The sequence below is a fragment of the Ornithorhynchus anatinus genome, chromosome 7, assembly GCF_004115215.2.
Source record: "Ornithorhynchus anatinus isolate Pmale09 chromosome 7, mOrnAna1.pri.v4, whole genome shotgun sequence".
Taxonomy (NCBI): Eukaryota; Metazoa; Chordata; class Mammalia; order Monotremata; family Ornithorhynchidae; genus Ornithorhynchus; species Ornithorhynchus anatinus.
The window spans coordinates 60,696,875-60,706,714 of record NC_041734.1 but is presented as its reverse complement, the minus strand read 5'-3'; the positions used below and the strand labels follow the sequence as shown (position 1 = coordinate 60,706,714).

At 49.8% G+C, this 9,840-nt stretch overlaps 1 protein-coding gene across 1 annotated transcript in view; it reads left to right on the top strand.

Moving 5' to 3' along the window:
* Positions 1-2,026: 2,026 nt before the first annotated feature.
* The window catches only part of PIK3C2B (phosphatidylinositol-4-phosphate 3-kinase catalytic subunit type 2 beta), a 62,210-nt gene continuing 54,396 nt past the window's right edge, over positions 2,027-9,840 (top strand). Inside the window, exon 1 of the mRNA XM_029069058.2 lies at positions 2,027-2,421. The gene's annotated coding sequence lies outside the window, so the exon portion shown is untranslated. The remainder of the gene's footprint in view (positions 2,422-9,840) is intronic.

Here is a 9,840-nt window from a genome sequence, read left to right as displayed (position 1 = left end):
GACTCTCAAGCCCGTTTCCTGCCCAGAACAAGCTTACAGTCTTACAGTCTAGAGGGGGAGACAGACATTACAATAAAGAAATTGCAGATATGTATACAAGTGCTGTGGGGCCCGACTCTGCCACTTGTCTGCCCTTTGACCTTGGACAAGTCATTTAATTTTTCTGCGCCTCAGTTCCCTAGTCTGTAAAATGGGGTCTGTGAGCCCCATGTGGGACCAGGACTGTGTCCGGCCTATTAGCCTGTAATAATAATAATAATTATGGCATTTGTTATCGGCTTACTATGTGCCAAGCACTGTTCTAAGCGCTGGGGAAGCGGTACTATGGATGTGCCAAGCCCATGCTCTTGCCACTAGGCCAAGCTCCTTCTCTAATAATGATGGCATTAGTCAAGCGCTTACTATGTACCAAGCACTGTTCCAAGCACTGGGGTAGACACAAGATAATCAGGTTGTCCCACGTGGGGCTCACAATCCTAATCCCCCTTTTACAGATGAGGTCACTGAGGCCCAGAGAAGCGAAGAGGCTTGCCCAAGGTCACCCAGCAGACAAGGGTCAGGACCAGCATTAGAACCCCGGTCCTCTGACTCCCAAGCCTGTGCAATTTCCACCGAGCCATGCTGCATCCACCCCGTCGCTGGGGACAGTGTCTGGCACCTAATGAGCACTTAACGAACACCCTGAAGAAGGAGAAAGAAATCCTCCTGCTGCAGTCCATTTTGTCGTTAGTGATGGGAGGGAGGGGAATTCTCTCCCTTCCTTCTATCTCTCCCCACTCCAGTCTATTCTTCATTCCGCTGCCCAGATCATCTTCCTGCAGAAACCCTCTGGGCCTGTCGCTCCCCTCCTTAAAAGCCTCCAGTGGTTGCCCATCAACCTCCGCACGAAACAAAACCTTCTCACTCTGGGCTTCAAGGCTCTCCATCCCCTTGCCCCCTCCTACCTCTCCTCCCTTCTCTCTTTTTACTACCCACCCCACACACTCCGCTCCTCTGCCGCTCGCCTCCTCACCGACCCCCTTCACGCCTATCCCACCGTCGACCCCTGGCCCACGCTCTACCGCTGTCCCGGAATGCCCTCCCTCCTCACCTCCAGCAAACTAATTCTCTTCCCCTCTTCAAGGCCCTACTGAGATCTTACCTCCTCCAAGAGGCCTTCCCAGACTGAGCTTCCCCTTTTCCCTCTGCTCCCTCTCTGCTCCCCCTCCGCCCTCTGCTCCTCCCCCTTCCCCCCTTCACCTCTCCTCAGCTAAGCCCCCTTCCCTCTGCTCCTCCCCCTCTCCCTTCCCCTCCCCTCAGCACTGTGCTCATTTGTATATATTATTTATTACCCTATTTATTTTATTAATGAGGTGTCCATCCCCTTGATTCTACTTTATCGTGATTATGTTGTCTTGTTTTTGTCCATCTGTCTCCCCCGCTTAAACTGTCAGCCCGTCATTGGGCCAGGACGGTCTCTATCTGTTGCCGAATTGTCCATTCCAAGCGCTTAGTGCAATGCTCTGCACATAGTAAGCGCTCAATAAATACTATTGAATGAAGAGGCCTTCCCAGACTGAGCATCCCCTTTTCCCTCTGCTCCCTCTGCTGCCTCTCTGCCCCCCCTTCACCTCCCCTCAGCTAAGCCCCCTCTCCCTTCCCCTCCCCTCAGCACTGTGCTCATTTGTATAGATTATTTATTACCCTATTTATTTTGTTAATGAGGTGTACATCCCCATGATTCTATTTATTGCTGTTGTTTTTGTCTGTCTCCCCCGATGAGACTGTGAGCCCGTCATTGGGCAGGGATGGTCTCTGTTGCCGAGTTGTCCATTCCAAGCGCTTAGTACAGTGCTCTGCACATAGTAAGGGCTCAATAAATACTAGTGAATGAAGGAAAGAACGAATGAATTGGTGGGGAAAGGTCAGGAGCTGGGGGTCCCTCCCCCTGTTTTAAGGGAGGAGCTTGAGCTGGGCCTTTGGGGTCAGGGGGTGCAATGCCTCGGGTCTCCGGCAGGTGGCACATCCCCTTTCTCCCTCGCTATTGTCTCCCTCGGGTTGCATCGCTCAGCCAGCTCTTTTTCTCTCTCTTTTTCTCTCTTTTTATTTCTTTCTCTCTCCCTCTCTGGTCTCTGCTGGTGGATTTTGGTCTCTCTGTCTTTTAAAAAAAAAATCTGGATGCCCTCCCCTTTCCCCACCATCTCAGAGACCCGGCTGGTCCCTCTCTCAGCTTGCATCTATCACTATTATGATTATTTTGGGCAGGCTGCTCCCGAGGGGGTGGGTTATTTGGGGGGGAGAGGGTTGGGCGAGCGAGACGCACTAAGAGGCTCTGGAAGAAGCAGTCCGCAGCCAACTGAGACATCGACAGGAGGGGGAGGAGCAGCAGCAGCAGCAGATCCTTGCAGAGCCCCTGGTCGTAAAGTCCTCGACACCCAGCAGGTAGGTCCCAGCTGCAGGAGGGGTTTAAGACGGGGGTCGGGATCTGCCCACGCCGCAGAGGAGGTCTTTGGACATGGGGGACGGTGGAAGGTGCAGCAAATTGCTCAAGAGAGGCGAAAACGTGGCCCGGCCCGGTTGCACAGAAAGCTGGGGGAGCAGGTTGTGGTTGTGAGGCTGTTAGCAGGCCCGGGGTCGGGGGTGACTTTAACACCACCCCCAAAAAAACACCTTCCCCGAATCTCAACTTCCAAGGATTTCCCCTCCAACAGCAGTAGACTGAGGCATTTGTTTGCTCAAGATCTTAAGAGCCCAACCTGTTTGGGCTAGATGATTTCCTTCTCCAAGGGGGCTGGGTGCGCCTAGATATGGGGAAAATAAAAAGGTATTTTACGTGATTTTGTGCTTCCCCCCTCTAGACTGTAAGCTCGTTAGGGACGGGCAAAGTGCCTGCCAATTCTGTGGTATTGTTCCCTCCCAAGCGCTTAGTACAGTGTTCTGCACATAAGAAGCTCTCAATAAATACCATCGACTGAGGGTAAGGGAGGAGAAAACCGATGAAACAGAGGGCTTCAGTTGGTGGTTTCTGTATTTCACCTCTCCAGATTTCCCCAGGCTGCTCTCAGGGTTGGGTTGTTGAGTTTTTTGCTTTTTTTCTTTGGATTCCTGTGGGCATGTTTTGGTGTTGGAGCAAAGCCGCAGAGACCAGGGATGGAGTAGGCTGTTATGGGTGGGTTTGGCAGGCGCCCTGCATATGGATTTGGGGGTGGGGGTTCCCCGTGCAGAGCAAAACCCGGTGCAGGCCTGCTGTGGAAAGAGCACGGGCTTGGGAGTCAGAGGACGTGGGTTCTAATTCCACCTCCTCCACTTGTCTGCTGGGTGACCTTGGGCAAGTCACCTAACTGCCCTGTGCCTCAGTGACCTCATCTGTAAAACGGGGATTAAGATTGAGCCCCAAGTGGAACAACCTGATTACCTTGTATCTACCCCAGCGCTTAGTACAGTGCCTGACACATAGTAAGCGCTTAACCGATGGCATAATAATAATTATTATTACTAACAGCCATCCCCAGAGAGAAACCTCGTCCTTTCTACTCCCTTCTCACCGCGGCCCGACCTCTGGGGCCTTCCACCTCCCCTCCCCCGACCCTGCAGTGGAATTTCTATTGTCTCGGCCAGTTTGCTGGTTTGGCTGCTGTTTGACCATAACCCTGCAACCCTCATCCCTTCCCCAAGTGTTCCTGCATTCCCGAGAGCCAGCCTTCTTCCCCAGGTGCTGGAAAGTCTCACCTTCGTTTCCTGGAGAAATTGACACGCCAAATGGACAGGGTGGGAATATGCATGGGAGCCAAACACTAGATAAATATAAATCACTGCCCCAGCCAAACCGAAAGAAACAGTTCCGGTCCCCCTCCTTCCAGACCTTGTCGGGATTTTAGAAATGGAAATGACCCGGAAAGTTTGGAGTCCTGGCCCCAAATGAATGTCGGGAATGGGTAGGAACCGGGCCCTTGAAATCCCTAGCCCGTCTGAGCCAGGCATCCTGGCCCGGGTGGTGTTCATGGAAAAATAAAATAGAGGCATATTTTATAGCTTCCCCCAGCAGCCAAAGTCTGGAGAACGTACAGTTTCTGGCTACAGTGATCTGTCGATTCCTTTGCTGAGGCTCCAGGTTTGGTCAGGGTTGGAGCACCACGCTGTCTGAAATTGGTTTTCCTTTGGCCTTATGGAGAACCCAGATTGATTTCCATGACGTTGATGGTGTTGCTGAGTTTGCAAAGAGTGCGTGTGTGTGTGCATGTGTGATTAAGGGTATATGTGTAATATCTGTGTGCCGGTGGTTGGGGTAATGTGTGGATGTGTTCCAGTGCGTTTGTGTCCTTTGTGGCTGAAGACAGCATTAATGGATTAATGAAAATTCATGTGTGGCTGAAGAGGCTGTGCGGCCCCATGTGGGACAGGAACTGTGTCTGACATGATTATCTTGTGTCTACCCCCGGGTTGGGTACAGTGCTTGCTACGTAGTAAACACCCAGTGTGCCAAAATTATTATTGTGATCCACAGTCCCGGCCATGTTGGACATACAGAAAGGTTGTCGCCTTTTGCATTATTGTAGTTAATGTGAGCAACTCTTGTCCCTGTTTTCTCTATTGCCTCCTCATCTGTTTCTCTATGTAGCTTCTGCTCAGAGAGCCGCTCCCATCTAGCTGGGAGTGCACCATGGTCAGTCCTGAGCAATGGACTCCCAGTTTTCAACTGGGATGCAGCACTCTCTGAGGCTTTGTTTTACCCCGTCCTTAAAAAGCTTCTCTCCTCTTTGCTTTGTTTCCTAGTTTCAGCTCTCCAAACAGCAGCTGTTTAGGTTCATTCAGGAGTATTTATTGAGCGCTTACTGAGTGCAAAGCATTTGTATTGATCACCTAACACTGTACTAGGTGGTCCGCTGTTGCTCATTCTCCTCCCAAGTCCCACCCAGCATAACTGTGTTTTGGTGAGCAGAGTTTTAATTACTAGGGACTGTCAGCCTGGGTGGAAGTGATACTTGTGGGGGATGTGTGGCTCTGGGGAAGGTTTTGTGTATGGGGCATATGCCCAGCTGCGTGTGGGGTTATGTGGATCTATGAATACCTAAAGGTGCGGTTGAATTGTGACCTGAGCTTAGTCTCCCTGCCAGGTGAGAGTTTCTCTGTATTGCTCCCTCACCTGACCTCTTAGGAAGGTCGAGACTTCAGCTTGGTTGTGATGGGGGATTAGGAACTGGCTGATTTTACCCTGCAGGGTGACTTTTGGGGAAGATGAATGTTGCAGGACCCTGGCTTTGACCCTGAGCTATTCTACGGGTGACAACTTGGGGCCAGCATAAACTCTCTGTGGAAATGAGTTCCGCCCTCTGTGCCGTGGCAGGGATCAGTGGTATTTATCGAGCTCTTACTGTATGCAGAGCACTGTTCTAAACCCTGACAGAGCACAATACAACAAGAGATGGTAATCACATTCCCTGTTCCTAAGGCCAGTATTGTGCCTCTATTAGGGACAACAGGATGCTGGAAGGCATAACGAGTTGGTTTTCCCCCTTGACATCTATTCAATTATGGAATCAGGCCACTCGGAGGATTCCAGAAGATAAAATCAGTGACACCAGTGTATGTCTGTGCATGTTCCATCTTTTTGCTGAGTCTCTCCTGCCCCTCCCCCCCAACCCAGATTTGTCAATTTCTGCTGCAGATCCATACTTCCCCAGCAGAAGCCTGCAGTGCTTCAATCTAGGCAGAAATGTCTGATATAATTCCAGAGAGAAAACAGCTCTCCAGGGAGCCCTGTGCCTCCTTAATCTCTGGTGTCACTTGATTTTATCTTCTGGAATCCTCCAAGTAGCCCGATTCCATAATTGTTTGAATAGATTTCTAGGGGGAAGTCCAACTCTTTATGTCTTCCAGCATCCTGTTGTCCCTAATGGAGGCACAATACTGGCTTTAGGAGCAGGGAATGTGACTACCATCTCCGTTGTATTGTGCTCTGTCAAGTGTTTACAACAGTGCTCTGCATACAGTAAGCCTCAATAAATGCCACGGATTGATTGAACAAATAATGGCCTTGCTGATAGTGCTGTGGCTTGCACATCAGCTGGGGAACAGCCTGTCTGTCCATCATGCCACAGGGTGGAAAATACTATGGGGGGGCGGGAAGGAGAAGGACTGGTTGGCATAGGCTGAAGTAGTGTTTTAAATTAAAGAACCGGTGGCCTATTTTGGGCTAGGTGCCATGTTACTGTGGTGCCATTGGACTCATTTTGGCTCGTGGGATGGGATCCAGGGGAAGAAAAATCTGCCAAGGCAGATTTTCCGTACAGAGTTGGGGGGTGAGGGGAGAGCGAGACAGCTGCAGAAACCCAAAGTGGACCAGATGCCTCTTCTGGAGACCCTGTGCCTGGGGTTGTTATTTGGAGCATTAGTGGACCCGTGGAAGAGGTGCCAGGCGGGGTAGCTAGATGGAAAGGGATCCCCTCCTCCTTTTTCCACCAACTTGGCATTCAAGCCACATTCCCAGGAGACCACAGAAGATGGTCTTGCACTTGGAAAATACTATCCTTTGATATTTATTGAATGCCCATGAAGAGCTAGACGCATTCAACAGAAGGAAACATTCAAAAACTAAAAATCATAAAGCCCTTAGAGGACAGGAACCAGACCAATTTAGCTTCCTTTGCCTGGCCTTATTGATGTGGTATTTACTCTGGTTAATTGTCAGTGATCCATTACCCCTTGCACATGTCCTCCCTCAGTTCTGGAACTCCCTCCCCCTTCACATTTGATAATCCACCACCCACCTTCAGAACCCTCCTAAAATCACAGCCTCTAGAGGCTATCCCTGACTAAGCCCACACTTTCCCAGTTTGCCCGCCCTTCTGAGTCGCTTATGCACTTGGATGTATATCCTGACACACTTGATATTCACTCCACCCTCAGCCCTGCATCGTTTATAGCTTTATACTCCACCATCTTCCCTATTTGTAATTTATTTCAATGGCCCTTTCCCCTTTTAGACCTAAAGCTCCTCGTGGGCAGGTATAAGAAGCAGCATGGAGTAATGGATAATAATGTTGGTATTTGTTAAGCGCTTACTATGTGCAGAGCACTGTTCTAAGCGCTGGGGTGGATATAGGGTAATCAGGTTGTCCCACATGAGGCTCACAGTCTTAATCCCCATTTTACAGATGAGGTAACTGAGGCACAGAGAAGTGAAGTGACTTGCCCACGGTCACACAGCTGACAAGCGGCAGAGCAGGAATTCGAACCCATGACCTCTGACTCCCAAGCCCGGGCTCTTTCCACTGAGTCATGCTGCTTTGCTAGGATAGAGCCTCAGAGTCAGGAGATCATGGGTTCTATTCCCAGTTTTGCCACTTGTTTGCTGTGTGACCTTGGGCAAGTAGTTTCACTTGTCTGGGCCTCACTTAGTTACCTCATCTGTAAAATGGGGATTGAGACTGTGAGCTCCACGTGGAACAGGGATTGTGTCCAACCCGATTTACTTGTATCCACCCCAGCGCTTAGTACAGTGCCTGGCATATAGTAAGTGCGTGGCTCAGTGGAAAGAGCCGGGGCTTGGGTGTCAGAGGTCATGGGTTCGTATCCCAGCTCTGCCACTTGTCAGCTGTGTGACTGTGTCACTTAACTTCTCTGTACCTCAGTTACCTCATCTGTAAAATGGGGATGAAGACTGTGAGCCTCACGAGGGCCAGCCTGATTACCCTGTATCTACCCCAGGGCTTAGAACAGTGCTCTGCACATAGTAAGTGCTTAACAAATACCAACATTTATTTATTTATTTTATTTTTAACAAATACCATCATTATTATCATATCTACAACTCCATAATATTGTGTTTTTCCAAGTGCTTAGTGCAGTGCCTAGCACACAGTTTTAAGCTCTCAATAGGTGGCATTGATTGATTGACTCTCCAGGCCTTTTAACCCCCATGCTGCAGGCATTCTGTCCCTTTCATAAACAGCGAATGCAACAGGGAATGGGGAGGAAAGTCAGTAGGCCCCGGGCAGAAACTCTGAAGGAAGGCTTGGTGGGGGAAAATGGTGAAGTTATTGGTGAAAATGAGGCTTTGGGATTGTTCCCTGGATTTCATTTATCCAGGCTCTCCCTGCCCTCGCCCCATGGTCACAGATAATGGAGAGTTGATTGTAAATCATCTTGATTACTGCCTCAGGGAGCTTGTATTGTGACCAGCTGTGGGGCTGAGAGAGTCCTAGAAAGGAGAAATAATTCCGAAACAGCTAGACAAGGAAAAGCTGGAAGAGAGGAGCAACCAGGGGCCAAGACCTCACTGTTCTGGAGGAAGAATAATAATCATTGTGGTATCTGTTAAACGCTTATTATGTGCCAACCACTGTACTAAGCGCTGGGTTGGATAGAAACAAGTCAGGTTGGACATAGTCCCTTGTCCCACGTGGGGCTCACAATCTCAAATCCCACTTTACAGATGAGGTAACTGAGGCACGGAGAAGTGAAGTAACTCACCCAGGGTCACAGCAGACAAGTGGCAGAGCTAGGACTAATAACAATAATAATAAGTGTGATATTTAAGTGCTTATAGTGTGTCAGGCATTCCTGCTCTGCACATAGTAAGCGCTCAATAAATACAACTTAATGAATTAAGTACAGGGGTGGATGCGGGCAGGTTGAGTTGGACACAGGCCCTGTCCCGCTTGGGGTTCACAGTCTTAAACCCCATTTTACAGATGAGGTCACTGAGACACAGAGAAGTGAAGTGACTCACCCAAGGCCACACAGCAGACAAGTAGAGGAGCCGGGACTAGACCCCATGACTTTCTGACTCCCAGGCCCATGCCCTATCCACTACCCCACGCTGAGCTTGACCTGACCGACTCCATGGTGGAAGAGAGGGACAGACTGTGGTTCCTGGACTGTTTATGGCATTTGGGGGAAATGGAAATATAGTTTTCAGACCGTCCCCAGGGCACGCATTTTGCAGCTCTCTCTACCCACGCACTGATGGCTCCAGGCCAGGTTTCACCCTCCCTCACCATTCTGAAAGGAGGGCTGCCCCCGCCTGCCATGATTAAAGTTCTAAGGTGGAGTGTTCGCAGTAAAACAGATGGGAACTTTGGCACCAGCAGCAGTGGGAGAGAGGAGGGTGGGGTTGGCCGTGGGAGGGGCTGCATCTTGACCCTCCACCGAACCCTTTAGTCACTTGAATCGTGCAACTATGGAGGGGCTGAAGATGACCTCATGCCACTGTCCTGCAGATCCAGGGCTGAATCTGTACTGGTCAGAGTGGTCAGCCCAAACGAAATGAGAGCAGATCGAATAAGAGGGAATGAATGGGTTTAACTGGCCCAGGAAGGATTTAAGTGGCTCTGCTGTGACCTTGGACTAGTCCCTTAACTTTTATGTGCCTCAGTTCCCTCCTCTGCAAAATGGGTATTCCATTTCTATTCTCCCTCATACCTATCAATCAATCGGTGTTATTTATTGAGGGTATATTATCTGCAGAGCACTGACTAAGTATGTGGGTGAGTACAAGAGAAGCAGCGTGGCTCAGTGGAAAGAGCCCGGGCTTGGGAGTCAGAGGTTGTGGGTTCTAATGCTGGCTCCGCCACTTGTCTGCTGTGACTTTGGGCAAGTCACTTCACTTCTGTGTGCCTGTTACCTTATCTGTAAAATGGGGATGAAGACTGTGAGCCCTACTTGGGACAACCTGATTACCTTGTATCCCTACTTAAAACAGTGCTTGGCACATAGTAAGTGCTTAACAAATACCATTATTATTACAATACAGTTAGACTGTGAGCCCTACCGTAGGCCCTGATTATCTTGTAATCTACCCCAGTGCTTAAAATAATGGTACTTTTTAAGGGTTTACTATGTGCTAAGTGCTGGGGTAGA